Source organism: Zingiber officinale, chromosome 3A, assembly GCF_018446385.1.
Source record: "Zingiber officinale cultivar Zhangliang chromosome 3A, Zo_v1.1, whole genome shotgun sequence".
NCBI classification, from domain to species: Eukaryota; Viridiplantae; Streptophyta; class Magnoliopsida; order Zingiberales; family Zingiberaceae; genus Zingiber; species Zingiber officinale.
Window position 1 is genome coordinate 18,937,333 of NC_055990.1, and position 14,711 is coordinate 18,952,043.

The 14,711-nt window shown below is 41.7% G+C and overlaps 1 long non-coding RNA gene across 2 annotated transcripts; it reads left to right on the forward strand.

Annotated features, from left to right (window-relative positions):
* The first annotated feature begins 12,119 nt into the window (after window positions 1-12,119).
* Window positions 12,120-12,640, forward strand: LOC122053584. Of its 2 annotated transcripts, none has more exons than XR_006132253.1 (3): window positions 12,120-12,179; window positions 12,249-12,309; window positions 12,562-12,640. It is a non-coding gene; the product is annotated as an uncharacterized LOC122053584 (long non-coding RNA). The 2 variants fall into 2 exon arrangements; XR_006132254.1 differs by having other exon boundaries at window positions 12,252-12,309.
* Window positions 12,641-14,711: the final 2,071 nt, after the last annotated feature.

The window sequence follows — 14,711 nt, forward strand, 5'->3', positions numbered from 1 at the left end:
AACCTGGCCGATATATAAGTACCGCCCGATATTTCGATGAGACTTCCGATATCGGTCGATTTATCTTAATCGACCGATTTACCTCCTTGTCAGGTCTTATGGGTATTAACATTACACATCCTATGCGATGGCTTATACTGAGTCTTTAGTCAACGGATCTGGGTTACTTTTTGTCCCAGTCGATTTATTAGGATGGTTCGATTTAACCCAGTTTCACCTATTGATTAATATCCGATGCTCAACTTATATTATACTACACCCATGCTTTGAGCCTATACTTATAATACTAATTTTGGCTTTGTCTTTATGAAGTCTCTTCAAAAATTACTTCTAAGGAAACTTTACACCTTTTCCGAGGAAGTTTATTTGACTTCATCTATTTCCCTTGATTTTATTCTTTGATATTATTACCTATTTATGACGATTGACATTCTAAGCACCTTTTATTCTCCTTTTCCCTTTCGTCTCTTTTGTTTAGAGGTTTTAGCACAGGACTAGAAGAGGGACAAGGGTTTACGGAATCTTCTTCTGCTTCCTTCTGTTCATCTTTTCACTTCTCAATTCCTTTTCTTTTAACCCCTTCTCTCTATGGCGGATTCTTCTCCGGCGTGGTTCCTCTCGTGTTCTTCCAACCTCATAGATACAGAAGAAGTGGACCTACAGGAAACTTATGGTTTTCCCTCTTACATTATCCGTCCTGCTCCTCATGAGGGTCCTCACCTTCCTCCCTTAGGATGCATCTCCATCTTCAGGGACCAAGTCTTGCAAGGTTTCAGATTTCCCCTTCACCCTTTCTTTTGTGAGGTTAGCCGTTATTTTGCTATCCCGCTCAACCAATTCGTCCCTCAATCCTTTTCCATTCTAATAGGCTTCGTTGGAGTATCCAAACTGTTAGATTTCCCGCTGTCTCCTCGTCTTTTCCATCACTTCTTCATCCCTCGTCGGGTAGATGTTGGTGTTTTTATGTTTCAGTCTCGTCCCAAGGCCATTCTGTTTAATCGCATTCCCCCTCAAGGTGAATGGTATAAAATTTTTTTTTATATGCATCTTCCCTCTCCTCCTCCATTTCCTATTCAATGGATACACGACCTACCCCCGCTTCCTGACACTCATGGTCTTCTCAATGATCCCTCTGTCGCGTCTCCTCTACCTAAACTGCGAGGGGCAAAGTTCAATTTGCCGCATCTGATCGAAGAGGGTTTGATGTTTCCTTTCGGGATAGGCCACATTGACACTCCCTTGGACAGTTCCTTTGGTAGGTATAATTATTTTGTCTTGCCTATACTAATTAGCGTATCCTTTTTTGATAATGGTGTTTGCTATCTATATTGCAGCTGATGCTCTTCTTCCAGCCTTCATGTATAAAAATTCTGCTATGACTAAGTCTTTTATCAATAGCCTTGGGGAGGAATGGTTACATACCCGCCGATCCGATCCTAATCCCTCTACTCTGGGATTGCTTTCAGAGGAAGAACGACGGGCAGAGGCTGCCTCACTTGCCGAAGAGGAAGAAGAAGAGCCTTTTGTTACCTTAGTTCAGAAGCCAAATCTTACTAAAACTTCTCCTTTTAGCGACTTCTTTGGTACTTTTGTGCAAACTCCTCTTATCCCAGCACCCATCTCTCTTGAGAAAGGTAAGGCCCCGACAGCTCCCACTCATCTTATCTCTAATCCTGCTCTTAGGATGATGAGACCTGGCCTGCTTATCCCTTCTTCTTCTATTGTTTCAGCTTCCCCGATTTCTGCTCCTGAGAAGGATGATATTCCTCCTGCATTTTCTGCTCCTTTGGCATTGGCCTTGCCCCCCTTGGCCTCTAGGTCTCGAGCTAAACGGACGCCTTGTCGGAGATCTTCTCCAAATATTAGTCCTTCAGCTGTTGAATCCCCGTCCCCTATCTTACCATCGATTCCATCTACTTCTTTTTCTGCTCCTCTTGTTTCTGCTTTTCCTCCTATTGCATCTTCTTCTTCTTCTCTACCTCCTGTGTCCTCCATTCCCCGACCTTTGTTCAGACAAGCTTTGGGTCTTCCTTCTCAATTGGGACAACCCTCTGAACCGTCTAGCTATGGCTCGTTACAACTACAGGGCTTATTAGCTGAATCTTGGTCACAAGGTCAAGAGCAGCTAAGGGGCCTCAGTCTTCCTCATCGAGCTGATCGTCACAGTCGCCAGGCAATAGCGGTAAGCATTTTTGGTTACATGCTATCAATTTTGTCTACTGATTCCTAATTACCTTGCCTTTTTGTTTAGTTACTTGCCTCAAGTTTACAAATTGACCAGCTACTCATAGCTAAAGATCAAGAGAAGCAGAAGTTAAAAACTCAATTGGAAACATTGAGGGCCGCACCTCCTTCTTCTACTAGTGACCTGCCTCAATTACAAGAGAAGGTGGCCTTACAGGATCAACAGTTGGGGATCCTAAAACAAGAGTTGGAAGAATGCCAGCAACTATTAAAAGACAAAGAGCTGGCTAGAAAAACCTTAGAATTACAGGTGGATCGACTGCATTCCGGTCTTCGATTGGAGATCGCTCTAAAAGAGAAAGCTCTCTTAGATGCTTCTCAGAAAAGTCTTATCTTAGAGAAAGTAGAGAAGCTTCATAATGCCTGTCTTTCTGACCAAGCTCAGGACCTGGCTTCTCATAATTTCACTATTCTACAGGAACAAGAGCTGAGAAAAGCTCAAGATAACGAATTATCACTGCTCCAGAAGGAATTGGAACAGCTAAGATCGGAGAAGGATGTTTTAAAAGAACAAAACACAAAGCTGCAAGCTGATTTCCAGAATTATAAGGAGCAGGAAAAGAGTCGGTGGGAAGAATGGCGGCAAGCTTACTTACAGTCCCCAGCATTTGCCCGGGAATTTGTTCGCAGGATAGTGGGTGCGCTAAATCATTCCGTATCGGGAGTTCTCCAACAGCTAAAAGAGGGTGGATATCTACCCAGGGAACCTCCCCTTTCTTTCATAAATCGCCGTAGGCTTAATGAAGAACTACCCTCAGATTTGAAAGGCCCTTTTCCAAATGTTTAAGGAAATTATTCATAAAAACTTGTAAAGTAAGAACTGATAGTGGGAAAAAGTGCAGTTGATACTGAGTAATTAAGTACTTGCAAGGTGTAAGAAAACTTTAACACTTACTTGCTTTTTCTTTATGCTAGTTTAAGAATACCCCTTCCTGACATGCTTTTGATTGCTAAATATAAACTTTATTAGAAAATACCTTGTTCATCTTTCAGAGTTAAGCCTTGTCTTGATGGATTCTTCCTTAAGTAACATCCGGTATGCTTTGTATCTCCCCGAGGATGAATGATCTTAGTTGAGACTGGATACGGAATTGTATAAAATTATTGATCTTCGGGCTGAGTATAATATCCCAGCCGGATTTTGAATAAAGACTTTCATATATCTGGGCTCCCGTATAGAATCCCTTCTCAATTCTTGCTTAATTAGGCTTCGAAGCCAGGAGATTCCCTGATTAATTATGCCTTGCGCTAGTTTGAAATCTCTGATTTCTTCTGTGAAAACCTGCCTGATGTATTTCATAGAATTTCTCGATCGGCTCTGGTTTATAGTCTCCGGTTCCTCCCATGATGACCCGACCGAATTACTTCATAGAATTTCCCGATCGACTTTGGTTTATAGTCTCCGGTTCCTCCTATGAAGACCCGACCGAATTACTTCATAGAATTTCCCGATCGACTTTGTTCTGAAATAATTTAGAGTCTCCGGTTCCTCCTATGAGGACCCGACCGAATTACTTCATAGAATTTCTCGATCGACTTTTTCTCTGGAATAGTTTAGAGTCTCCGGTTCTTTCTATGAAGGCCCGTCCGGGTTACTTCATAGAATTTCCCGATCGACTTTGCTCTGAAATAGTTTAGAGTCTCCGGTTCCTCCTATGAAGACCCGACCGAATTACTTCATAGAATTTCCCGATCGACTTTTTCTCTGGAATAGTTTAGAGTCTCCGGTTCTTCCTATGAAGGCCCGTCCGGGTTACTTCATAGAATTTCCCGATCGACTTTGCTCTGAAATAGTTTAGAGTCTCCGGTTCCTCCTATGAAGACCCGACCGAATTACTTCATAGAATTTCCCGATCGACTTTTTCTCTGGAATAGTTTAGAGTCTCCGATTCTTCCTATGAAGGCCCGTCCGGGTTACTTCATAGAATTTCCCGATCGACTTTGGTTTATAGTCTCCGGTTCTTCCTATGAAGTCCCGCCCGGGTTACTTCATAGTATTTTTCCGATCAACTTTGGTTTATAGTCTTCGGTTCTTCCTATGAAGTCCCGCCTGGGTTACTTCATAGAATTTTTCCGATCGACTTTTTCTCTGGAATAGTTTAGAGTCTCCGGTTCTTCCTATGAAGGCCCGTCCGGGTTACTTCATAGAATTTCCCGATCGACTTTAGTTTATAGTCTCCGGTTCTTCCTATGAAGTCCCGCCCGGGTTACTTCATAGAATTTTTCCGATCGACTTTTTCTCTGGAATAGTTTAGAGTCTCCGGTTCTTCCTATGAAGGCCCGTCCGGGTTACTTCATAGAATTTCCCGATCGACTTTGGTTTATAGTCTCCGGTTCTTCCTATGAAGTCCCGCTCGGGTTACTTCATAGAATTTTTCCGATCGACTTTGGTTTATATGAAAGTATAATATTTGGGCTAACCTCATATTGGCTCGTAATTCCTTGAGGGAAGCTGAATAGGCCTTTAGGATTTCCCCTTATTTTACTGCTTGAAAAATAGAAAGGAGGCTTCTCTTGATACTTATCAATTTGTATGAACCACATTTATTTCCTGTGTCAATATTTATCTTGCTTGGCTTTCATCAAAAGAAACAAAGTACATAAACTGCAAGTATCTCAATTCACCACTGTGAACATATTTAAAGCAGTAGGATCAAATCAGGCTCGATAGGGTTGCAAATGATTAGCGCTCCAAGGGCGTTCCAACGTTCTTCCTTCGGCATCCTGGAGATAGTATGAGCCTGACGCAAGCTTTTCTATCACTTTATAAGGCCCTCCCCATTGTGGTGCCAACTTACTAACATCTCCCACAGGCTTAACTCGTTTCCAAACCAAATCCCCTACTTGGAAGATATAAGACGAGTAGCAGCTTTATCTCTTATTTCCTCGATCAGGTCCAGCTCCATAAGTCGTCGATCTCTATTATCCTCATCATACAATTGTCTTCTGTCATACTCTACTCCTACCTCAATGGGGATCACTGCTTCTCCTTCATAGACTAACTGGAAAGGAGTGATTCCTGTAACTTCACGAGGTGTAGTACGATATGCCCAGAGAACACTGGGTAACTCGTCTACCCAGCTACCTCCGACATGATCCAGCTTAGTTTTCAGTCCTCTAATAATCTCCCTATTAGTTACTTCTGCTTGACCATTGCTCTGCGGGTAAGCTACAGAGGTGAAGGCCTGGGTAATCCCATAACTTTGACACCAGTCTAGGATTCTATCGCCTTGAAACTGCCTTCCATTATCATAGACCAACTTATGAGGAATGCCGAACCTGCAGATTATATTTTTCCATAAGAACTTAATGACCGCGTCTTCTGTAATCCTAGCAAGTGGTTCTGCCTCCACCCATTTAGAGAAATAATCCACAGCCACCAACAAGAACCTCCTCTGTGTAGCAGCCATAGGAAATGGACCCACTATGTCCATACCCCACTGATCAAAGGGACACGAGACTATAGAGGTTCTCAATAACTGGGTAGGGTGATGTAATATATTCTGATGCTTTTGACAAGAAATACAAGTTCTTACCAGTTTAGCGGCATCTTCATGTAGAGTAGGCCAGAAATATCCCGCTACGAGGATTTTACGAGTCAAAGATCTTCCTCCTATATGACTACCACAAGAACCTTGATGCACCTCCTGTAAAACAAATTGTGTATCTTCTGTGCCCACACACTTGAGCAAGGGTCTGGAAAAAGCCCTTTTATATTGAGCAGCTCGTTTCTTGAATACCCTGGCTTGTTCTGTATCTTTTGGAAGAAGACCTTGTTGTAAATATAATATGATTTGAGTTCGCCAATCACCCTGAATTTCTATATTGGTTTGTCTCTCAATACAGGAAATTAACAGAGTCTGTTCCACTGGTCGATCAAGACTCCATGGCACTACAGCAGAGGCTAGTTTAGCTAATTCATCTGCCACCTGATTCTCAGATCGAGGAATTTTTTGTATGTTTACGTCTTGGAATTGAGACTTCAACTTATCGAATGCTTCAGCATATAACTTAAGCCTGTCATTATTGATTTCAAAATTACCTGCTAATTGTTGAGCTGCTAGCTGAGAATCAGAATATATAAGGACTCGAGCTGCCCCTACATGCCGAGCAGCTTGTAAGCCAGCTATTAAAGCTTCATATTCTGCCTCATTGTTGGTAGCTCTATAGTTCAACCTGATGGAAAGTTGGAGTCTATCTTCTTTCGGGGATATAAGGAGAATACCAATTCCACTGCCCTGTCTAGTTGCAGAGCCATCCACATAAACCTTCCAGGTATCTTCTTCTTCTGGGCCTTGAACCTCTATGATGAAATCTGCTAGAGCTTGCGCCTTGATGGCTGAGCAGGGTTGATATTGAATGTCATATTCCCCAAGCTCGGTTGTCCATTTAATTAAGCGTCCCGACGCCTCGGGGTTGAGTAATACCCGTCCAAGAGTTCTATTGGTTAAGACAATAATCTCATGTGCTAAGAAATATGGGCGCAACCTCCGAGCAGTCAATATTAGAGCATAAGCTAATTTTTCTAGTGTAGTGTATCTACACTCAGCTTCCTTTAATAAATGACTAGAAAAATATACAGGTTGTTGCTCTTTTCCTTCCTGCCTGACTAATACAGAACCCACGGCGTTTTCATTAGCCGACAAATACACCCACGGAGTTTCTCCTGCTATAGGTTTAGCCAATACAGGGAGGGTAGCCAAATAATCTTTCAATTCTTGGAAAGCCTTATCACATTCTTCATTCCATTGAAACTTATTAGCCTTTCTGAGTATTTTAAAGAAATGGAAACTACGATCGACTGATCTAGAAATAAATCTAGACAAGGCTGTGATTCGGCCTGTCAATCTTTGAGCTTCCCTCATGTTGCGAGGTGACTCCATGTTCTGTAGTGCCTTGACTTTGCTCGGGTTGGCTTCTATCCCCTCTCAGACACAATATATCCCAAGAATTTTCCTCTCTTCGCGCCGAACAAGCATTTGTTTGGATTTAATTTGAGCCCATACTGTCTTAATGTCTTGCAAGTTTCTTCCACATCCCTGCACAGATCAGTAGCTTGAAGAGACTTAATTAAGATATCATCAACATATACTTCCATATTCCTACCAATCTGCTTCTGAAAGACCTTATTCATAAGCCTCTGATAGGTTGCTCCTGCATTTTTTAGTCCAAAGGGCATAACATTATAACAATAAGTGCCTTCAGATGTTATAAAACTAACCTTTTCTTGATCTTCTTTGGCCAAGGGGACTTGATGATAACCTTGATACGCATCCAACATAGAGATATATTCGCATCCGGCAGTGGAGTCAACCAGTTGATCGATTCTGGGTAGTGGATAATAGTCCTTTGGGCAAGCTTTGTTGAGATCCCGAAAGTCAATGCACACTCGCCATTTATTCCCGGGTTTAGAGACTAATACCACATTGGCCAACCAGCTTGGGAATTGAACTTCCCTGATGTATTCGGCCTCCATAAGCTTGGCTATTTCTTCCTTGATAATCTGATTCTGTTCCGCACTAAAACTCCTCTTTCTTTGCATGACTGGGCGGGCATCCGGGAAGACATGCAAGGAATGTTCCATGACAGCAGGAGAAATACCCAAAACTTCTTTGGGAGTCCAGGCAAACACATCATTGTTCTTCTTCAAACATTGCACCAACTCAGATTTAAGATCAGGATCAAGGTCGGCTGCAACATAGGTGGTAGCTTCTGGCCGCTCGGTCTGGATCTGAACTTCTTCCTTTTCTTCATAAACCAGGACGGGCTGCTTTTCCCGAATGGCATTAACTTCCATTCTTTGAATTTTCCGAGCGGTGTTAGCCTCAGTCCGAATGATTTCTACATAACATTTCCGGGCTGTCTTTTGATCACCCCGTACTTCTCCGACCTGATCCTCCACAGGAAACTTAATCTTCTGACAGAAAGTAGAAACAACCGCCCTGAACTCATTCAGGGCAGGCCGACCCAATATCACATTATAAGAAGATGGAGCATCTACCACCATAAAATAAGATCTCCTGGTTCTCATCAGGGGTTCCTCCCCCAGAGAAATGGCCAACTTTATTTGCCCCAGAGGTTACACTTCATTGCCTGTGAATCCATACAGAGGAGTTGCAATCGGTTGAAGTTCCATTGGATCAATTTGCAGCTGATCAAAAGCCTTTTTGAATATAATGTTGACAGAGCTGCCCGTGTCTATGAAGGTACAAGCGATGGCGTAGTTAGCTATCACAGCTTTGATGATTAATGCGTCATCATGAGGTATCTCTACCCCCTCCAGATCTTTGGGCCCGAAGCTTATTTTAGGACCGGCCGCTCTTTCCATGCTGCACCCTACTGCATGAATCTCCAATCTTCGGGCATGTGCTTTTCTGGCTCTGTTAGAATCCCCATCAGTGGGTCCACCTGTAATCATGTTGATATTGCCCCTAGCAGCATTGTTTCTATTCTCTTCCTGACGGGTTATTGTGGTTTCAGAAGGTGCTTGCTTTCTCGGATACTTGGCTAGTACCCGCTGGGACCGGTATTGCTTCTTGACGGGTTCCATCCGGGTGATATTCCGGCTTGAGCGGACTCTGCTGCCTAGGGTACGGTTGCCGGTAATAGTTCTGTTTCTGATATCGCTCTTTATTGACTCGTCTATTTCTCAAAACAAAACAGTCATCAGTGTGATGACTGCTAGTTTTATGATAAGTGCACCATCTCCTTGGTGCCTCCGGCTGCATTTCTACATGCTGTACAGCTTGTGGACGATAATCTGGTTGTCGATGAGGTGGATGAGTTATTCTAGGCCCTCTTGGTGGGGGTACTAGGGTCGGAGCTTTCTCCTTAGCATGAGTAGGAGAAGAGGGAACACCTTCTTTCCTACGAGCAGCTTGGGCTTCTTCTACATTAATGAACTCAGTAGCCCGCTCAATCAAGGAATCAAAATTAACAGGAGGATTTCTTACCAAATCTTTAAAGAAATCATTATCATTTAGACCCTGAGAGAAAGCACTTACTAATATTTCAGTAGTAGCATTAGGTACATCTATAGCTACCTGATTGAACCTTTTAATATATGCCCGGATGGATTCTTTAGATGTTTGCTTAATTGAGAATAGGCTCCACGGGGTCTTATGATACCTTTTGTTGCTGGAGAAATGATGTAGAAAGACTTTCTTGAAATCTTTAAATTTTCGAATAGACTTTTCAGGTAATCTTTTGAACCAGCGTTGTGCTGCTCCTCCAAGAGTAGTGAGGAACATCCGACACTTCACGCCATCAGAGAATTGTTGCAGCAAGGCTACATTCTCAAATTTCAACAAGTGATCTTCCGGATCTGCGGTTCCGGTATATTCTCCAATTTGAAGATTCTGATATTGCTTAGGAAGTGGGTCATCTAATACACTTTGTGAAAATGGGGAGATGACCTTTTCTGGTGAACTATCACTAGTTATCATTTTGACTTTATGCTTTTCTTTGTCCGGTACCTCGCCAGAGGACTCTTGGAACACAGGCTTCTTACCCCCTGGATCTAAGGGAGTGCGAAGGAAGGCTCGTGGACGCCTGGTTGGAGAAACAGTAGCTGGAGGAAAATACAAATGTTCTTCTTCTTCTATCTCCTTTCCTTTCCGAGGTTCAGTAGTTGATATCGCCGGATGATGAGCCATCGGTAGAGTGGCCCCAGTATGAGCTTGCAGTTGTTGCTGCTGTTGTTGTAGGGCTTTCTGAACATGAGAATTAATGAGGAGATCCAAATCATCGCGACTGATAGTAAGTAGGTTCAACTTCCCAGCTTCTTCCATCATGTAGTCTCAGATTCAAGTGAAGTTTCCCACAGATGGCGCCAAATTTGATCCTGTCTGAGAAGCTGACCGTGAAGGAGATCCGGCAGAAGGAAACCAACCGTACTGATGAAGAATGATGCCGGTAGAACCTCGACCCGAGAAATCCAAAGCGGATCGGAAGAAAACCAGAGTCACCGAAGGAAATCTGATAAGTAGGAAGAAATCCCCGTCCAGATAGGAGAAAGTCGAACTCCCAAGCTCCCGAGGCTCCCTGCGCACAAGAGACCAACCAACGCTATTGTCAGTGACCTAAGATCGGGGTGGGAATCCCTGGCTAGGCCCTCCGACGCTCAAGTTAGTGATCTCTCTTGATGTCAAGGAAGGAAAAAGAAAGAAGATGAACAGTAGCCAGAAAATTAGGGTTGTGAAAGTACACAATGATGTGAACTTACCTAGCCAACGGAGAGGATTCCCCCTTTTATACCACTTCATGTAACCTCCGTAGCCATGAAGTGGACCCCGGTTTGTTAGAGTTCGTTATGAGATGACGTCAGCTGCTCACTTGCGGAAGATAATTTTTAAGGAATTTTTTTTGTACCCCAGATGTACCTTCTTTGTCGTTTAGCGCCTGCAAGACAAGCTGAAAGCATATTTCCCGCCAAAATATATATTCTCTATCATGAATTATTCGATATATTCATGTATGATTCTTCCTCATGTGACTTCTATTTGTATCTTTGTTGTGTCAAAAAATAATATTTTATTCAACATGTTTCTAAGGTATTCATTGAAGGAACTGTGTGGGTTCTTTGCTCGAAAGAACTCTCTTGACCGATATTGGTCTATCTTTGCCCTGGAGTATATCTCGGTCGTTATTGGCTTACCTTCATACGACAGGCATGTATCGACCGATATTGGCCTACCTTCGTTCGGCAGGCATGTATCCGCCGATATTGGTCTATCTTTGCTCTGGAGTATGTATCGGTCGTTATTGGCTTACCTTCATACGGTAGGCATGTATCGACCGATATTGGCCTACCTTCGTTTGGCAGGCATGTATCGACCGATATTGGCCTACCTTTGTTCCGAAAGTATGTCTTGGCCGTTATTGGCCTACCTTCATATGGCAGGCATGTATCGCCCGATATTGGCCTACCTTCGTTCGGCAGGCATGTATCGGCCGATATTGGTCTATCTTTGCTCTGGAGGTATATCCCGACCAATATTGGCTTACCTTCATACGGCAGGCATGTATCGACCGATATTGGCCTACCTTTGTTCTGAAAGTATGTTTCGGTCGTTATTGGCCTACCTCCTTTGACTCTTTCTTCCTTTTCTTTCCTCATCTGAAGACCCTTAAAACCTAACCCATATCAGCATGCATTGTCTACAGAAAGAGAATTGAACCATATTGGCAAAATGCTTTTGATTTATTTTTCTCTTTTAGCTTTTTGATGTTGTGAAAACAGGATGTCAATCACATATCCTTTTTAGACTTGAACATCTTGATATCAGTGATATAGGATCTTATACATAAAAAAAACTACTTATGTTTATCTGATTTAGTTTGTATTGTCAAGGTACTCTGGTATGTTTGAAAAGGAGGTAAAGATTGCTTGTCTTGTTTGTCACGACTGCTGTGATTGCAAAGCATGTTCTAGAAGTCCAGCTAAAGATGGTTATAAGGTTTACTTACTTTTAACATGCAAAGTTTTATGAGCATTATTTACTCTGAGAATGTTTTGTCATGAAAGTTTCCATTTATGTGATCTTCAGGATCTTGAAATTGTTCAGGAGCATAGGAAGACTGAGCATGCTGATAGTGATGAGATTTGTCTTGTCGATGTGACAACTGTCTACCGTGTTAGTCATGGACAATTGGATTGTCCGACTTGTTCTCCTCTTGGAGCAAAAGAAGACTGGCATAAGGTTAACTTCCTAGCCAATTATTGTTAAGTTAGAGACGGTTCTGTCAACTTTCATACTAGTCTAGAACTTTTATATGCATATGCAATTTGTATCATCTTCAGGAACTGGCAAATGGTCAAAACAAGTTTAATAATAAGGAGCACACATATAGCTTGATATCTGAATTGCTTCCCTTGGTGAAACATATCTATCAGAACCAATTAAATGAGGTGGAAGTAAAGCAAGGGGATCAAGGTAAGCTTCAAAACAATTTCCTAGTTTCTTCCTCTAGTTAGATATCCTCTTCATCGATGTATCATCCAGAAGGTGGATTTTCTAGTGTACTTCTTCGAGTATATGAGCCTCACAATGAGCTTGTTAACTGGTATGTCTTCACATTTGTAACACCTCTGAGAATTTCGTAATTTGCTATGTTTCTGAAATCATGGACATAATAACTGAATAATATGTCCTGAGCCTGTTTCTTAGATGGTCATTTGTAAACTTGTGCCTCTATTTTGCTTTAGCAAGTTCTAATTTTTAGGTCATATTCTGTTCTTTGTTATCGTCTCATCATGCATTAAAATGTTCACTTGATTGATATTGTTTTCTTTTCTTGTTTCTCCCTTGGAACCAGTAATTATTGCAGGACTTCACTAGTGGATTTTCACAGAAGTTGCTCAAATTGCTCTTACAAACTTTGCTTAGATTGTTGCAGAAAGATAGTAAAGGGAACTGCTTCTCAGACACCTGCAATTGATTCCTCCAAGGCTGGTAGGAGACAGAGGACAAAGAAGTATGTCATCAGAGAAATTATTGGGAAAAGACGGAGACGTTCCACAGGCGAGCGACCAGATAATTCATCTTTATCCACTGTCGTTGAGTCTGATAGCAAGGCTAAGAATCATGGAAGCAACATTCCTTGCCCATCCAAGGAATCTGGAGGTTGTGGAAACAGTCTTCTTAAGTTAAGTTGCAGCATACCATTTGTTTGGTCTAAAACGAACTTCTCTTCTCTCTTTCAACTATGATTTTTGGTCTTGGTTTACTAATATATTATTTATGTATTTTTACAGTTTACAAATCTCAAGTATTCCAGAGTTGAAATTGATGAAGTGCGGTTCGAGTGGGTTGAATGCATGCTAGATTAATTTGAGTAGGAAAGGTATTTGATTTTTGAAAACTTTGGATGATCCGTGCATTTGCATGGAATGTAAATTGTGGATACTACCTTGATGTGTACAATATCTATTATACCTTTTGATGTTGTAAAAAGAATATTTGTGTATTTTATGGATACTGTTGTAAGAAAAATATTTATGTAATTTGTGGATACAGACTTGATGTGTACAATATTTATTATCTTTTTATGTTGTAAGAATAATATTTATGTGTTATTATATGGATATTGACTTGTTTGTATAATATCAGTTTTTCACTGTTTCGGAAATCGAATCTGTGTCGTAAAATAATACTGAAATTACATCGGTTTTCCACCGCTGCTAAAACCGGTGTCATTAACTAATATTACATCAGTTTTACACCGTTGCTGAAACAGTGTCGTTAAGTGATACTACACCGGTTTATAACCGATTCGAAAATCGATGTCGTTAAGTGATGCTACACCGGTTATAAATCGATGTCTAAAATGGCAGACCTTTTACATCGCCTTCATAGACATCGGTCGATTTTGTAATAGACAGCGGTGGAAAACCGATGTCTATGAGAGTTTTTCTTGTAGTGTGTTTGAACTTGTTGACTTTTTTTGTGCTACTTCTTGTCACGATGAGATCGTCGACATACACTCCAACAAGTATCCTTGCTTCTCCTTCACATCTTGTATATACTGCATGTTCTTGAGTACATTTTATGAAGCCAAGCTCTTCCAGACTCCTGTTCAGTCACATGTTCCAAGCTTGTGAAGCTTGCCATAGTCCATAGAGGGCCTTGGACAACCTGTACACCTTATGTTTTTTATTTTGTACCTCAAACCCTTCCGGTTGAGTGATATATATTTCTTCTTCTAACTCTCCATTTAGAAATGCTTACTTCACATCTAGATGGTGTACCTCCCAGCTTTGGTTTGCAGCAAGTGCAAGAATGACTCAAATAGTGTCAAGTTTAGCAACAGGCGCAAATACTTCTTCAAAGTTGATGCTTTGTCTTTGTACATAGCCTTTAGCCACTAATCTCGCTTTGTGCTTAACAACTTTCCCATCTGAATCTTTCTTCAATTTGAACACCCACTTTAAGTCGATAGGTTTGTGGCCTAATGGGAGCTTAGTTAGGTTCTAGGTATTGTTCATCTCAATAGATTTCAGCTCTTTCTCCATTGCTTCATACCAGCAAGCCTCGCTTGCAGCTTCTTGATAACATGTCGACTCTTTAGATATCACCATCATCACCTCACCCTCTTCTTCATCAATACCAACCACTTCCTCAGTGTTGATGTAGATATCAGCAATGAATCTGTTGGATCGAGATCGCGCTAGAGGGGGGGTGAATAGCGCTCGTGGCTAAATCGTTCGATTATTGGAATCGTAAATCGTATGAGAAATTAACAGAGTAATAAGCAGCGGAATAACAGAGTAATAAGCAGCGGTATAAAAACAGTCAAACACAGAGACACAGGGAAGATTTACTTCGTTCGGAGCCTAAGGTGACTCTTACTCGAAGGCCCGCGATCCTTGATCGCTTCCGGTGGGCAACAACTATAAGCTCGATAACAATTACAAATTACAATGAAAGTATTGAAATAACTTTTTACCGACAACTTAAGAAAGAGGA